The sequence below is a fragment of the Choristoneura fumiferana genome, chromosome 24 (genome assembly GCF_025370935.1).
Source record: "Choristoneura fumiferana chromosome 24, NRCan_CFum_1, whole genome shotgun sequence".
Classification (NCBI taxonomy): Eukaryota; Metazoa; Arthropoda; class Insecta; order Lepidoptera; family Tortricidae; genus Choristoneura; species Choristoneura fumiferana.
In genome coordinates this window covers 2,299,936-2,303,376 of record NC_133495.1, presented here as the reverse complement: position 1 = coordinate 2,303,376, position 3,441 = coordinate 2,299,936, and the positions used below count along the sequence as shown (strand labels likewise).

General features: G+C 35.7%; 1 long non-coding RNA gene across 1 annotated transcript in view; it reads left to right on the top strand.

The window, feature by feature from the left end:
- Positions 1–257: 257 nt before the first annotated feature.
- Positions 258–3,441, top strand: part of LOC141441833 (uncharacterized) — a 29,665-nt gene continuing 26,481 nt past the window's right edge. The window contains exon 1 of the long non-coding RNA XR_012452860.1: positions 258–580. This is a non-coding gene — a long non-coding RNA (uncharacterized lncRNA). The remainder of the gene's footprint in view (positions 581–3,441) is intronic.

Below are 3,441 nucleotides of genomic sequence, written 5' to 3'. Positions count from 1 at the left end.
TGGGCGGGGACCAGTAATGCTCGATCCTATACTGATCAGCCATCACTGTACGACCTGATAATACGGACTCATTTTGGATTATAATTATCAAGTCGTACAATATTAGGTCGTGCATTATTAGGGTGTCCAAATTTTTTCTCGGCCTGTTAATGCTCGACCTGTTATTGTACGTTTTTATAATCGGAATCCAATCGAATCGAATGACCATAGATTTTTGTTAGGTTGTGTTAGGTCCAATTGTGACCACAATGCGCGAGCCGAGCGAGCGTAGCGAGCGTGCCGCGGCAGCGGCCGACGAAGCGCCAGGACCAAATTAATTTATTTTCTACTAAATTTATTAATATTCGGTGTACACGAAAAACATGATCTATCGTGCGAATGCTTTCTGTCAAAAGTGTGCTCCGATTATTATTAGGTCGTACAAAATCAGGTCTTCCAATAGCACCTTGAACATTATCGGTACCGGGTGATAAAGCTCGACCCATGTTCCAAGTGATTGAATTATCAGGTCGTACAAAATCGGTGGAGCATTGTCCAGGTCGTACAATAACTACACCCGCTTGGGCTAAGGGTAGTTGAGGTTTGAGGTTATTATTTATTTTTACCCGACTGTTGTTTCTCTTCTCGTTCTCGTATTGTCACAGAGTAAATTTTTATATAGGGTATCTTGTGTGGTCAACGGTCAACGAGTCAAGTCAAGTAAGTACTGACTGTGCCTTGCCCAGAGCTGTTTCTAGCGCTCGTGTGCAACGCAGACCTGCACCAAGTAAAGCCAGTAGGGCCATTACGAAATTCGTTTGTACCGTCTCTCTGACTCATATTATGAAATAATGTAAGCGTCAGCAGGACGGTACGATACGAACTTCGATTTTCAAATGTCGTAGTAGCCCTAATGACCTTGTCTTGCTGCCCCGGCGGGAATGTTTGCCTGCTAGTGTTTGTTTCACATTACAAAAACGTACTTATTATTAACATTCTGTTTACAGACCAGTTCACTTAAATTCCTTTATTTATTTTTAAAATTAAATTTATGTTTATGTGTAGGTAGTGTTGTATACACATTTGCCATGTTGATTTCCTTAACATACTTACATATTTTACGCTTACTGTGGTATGTCCATAACATGTGAGTTTATTCATAATAAAATAAAATAAAACATAATAAAAGGTTAAGTTAGTTATGAGATAAAAAAAATAACTTTTTATTTATTTTTTCTTTGCTTGCTGTATTTTTTGTTGTATTGTACTGGCATTTATATCCAATCTAATTACGTATACCAAATTCATCTATGAGGTTCATCGCAACCTAAACAAATAGAAAATGCATGATGAACCTCTAAACGTTAGCAGTTCTGTAATTGTTTGAAATGTTAAAAAGTCCGTTTGGACTATTGATGAATGCTTTGGACTATAGAAACTAGAGTTTACAGTACTTATTGTATTATTTGAAGACCCTTATAATAATATCCTTTAAATAGAAGGCACAAAAGAGATTTTTCACTCAGTAGGTATGCATTCTGCGTCTTGGCTAGTTTGTTATTTCATCATATTTAAATGACCTTCCTTGAGACCATACATACAGCTCAGATAGACCACAGCATACATATAGAGCTCAGCTCAGCCTGTCTGAAAATGCACTGTACCTGTTGTGTTTTAATTCCAGTACACTAATGAACTTTTTTTTTTACAGATTGTCTGTGGAACTTGAGTTCCCATGTCAATTTGACTGGCTAAAGATTATGCAGGAAATGCTGTTTGCCTGTTGATTTAATAGTTTGTTTACAAATTCTACATAGGTACATAAAAATCATAAGTACAATCAAACTATCAAAAGGAAAGCGACTCAGCTTATGCCTGCACTTGCAGAACAAAGTCCCTTGGCTAACAGGCGCTGTTTTTCAGTCGCCCCATAAACCATAACCCTAATAAATACCATCAATACACATGCACATATTTTTTTTACATACAATATAAGTTATAAATTAATTTGCTCGTCATCAATAATAATGCTAGGTATTTTGAGTGTATAGTATAGTTGCCGGTCAGAGCATTAGTTATAGACAGAAAAAATTGGCTATACACACTAATTATATTTCACCTGTATAAGTTAGTGGAAGCTTCTGGCTAAATTAAACTTTGTTTCAGGTTCAGCTTTGGAGTTGCCCAGTGTGGAATATTTACATGCACAGCCTTCTACAAGTGGTGCGCAGTGTAAAACTGACAATACAACAGTAAGCTATCACTGATAAAAAATCTATGCCTTATAGCATAATTTAGAATTTTAGAGTTGATCTGATGATAAAGCTAGCGGGTGACCATAGGAACACTGTGATAACAACACAAACTGCATCGAGTTTGGACTCGTTTGTCGTCTTGACGAGTACTTTGGTAACCAGGGCATATAGTACAGTCAGCAAAAAAAAATACTTATATTAGAAAGAATTTTCTGAAAAACTTTTATTGAACTGTTTACGGAACCTTTCATGTACGAGTCCAACTCGCACTTGACCATTTTTTCTGTATTGTCTGTGTTTATGGTACACTTCGTGTAATAACACTCCTCTTTTTGCGTTAGGGGTTAAAAATAGGTTGAGCTGCTTAGTAGTTAGAGGAGATAGAAATGGATATGCATACATACAGGTCAAAATATAATCCTCCTTTTTGGCTTCACCAGAATCGGGTAAAAACTACAGAATTAATTTCATTACATTTGGCATGGCAAGTAGATTGTTTATCAGAGGTATACAAAATTATGTATTGTCAACTAACTCCAAGATCACCTTACATTTCATTTCATTCATTTGACAAGTAAAGACATATTTGACAATAAGGCAAGAAATTGTAAGAAAGTTGTCTAGATAAACATAGGTCATTGACCTGCAATATGACAAAAATTAGATTGTGCGTACCAATTTTATTTTATCTTGCATTAGTTAGTGTAAGCTACTGGCTAAATTTAACTTTGTTTTCAGGTTCAGCTTTGGAGTTGCCCAGTGTGGAATATTTTACATGCACAGCTTCCACAAGTGCTGTGCAGTGCAAAACGGACAATACAATACTACAATACAATACTTGTGTAACGTGAAACTGTATTTACCTATGTAAGAAAAACAGATCCATGACATGAAAATAAATTATTATTAAGAAAACAACTTTTTTTTTTTCTTTAATTCGATCATTTAATTAATAAAAAGCGCACCACTACGTGCCGTTTTTTGACAATATATCGATAAAAAAGCACAACACTGCTGTTACAATATCGATAATATCGACTGTTCCTAACAACATACTTGTCAATGTGACTTTTTCGGCCTGTTTAGTCTGTGCAGTTCGTTTCTTGATATTGGCACCAAAAAAGACACTGAATTCATACTACAATCGTGGTATTGTTTTTTGTATGAGAGTTCCGACTCTTAAAACGTAGTGATTATATACTCTTAT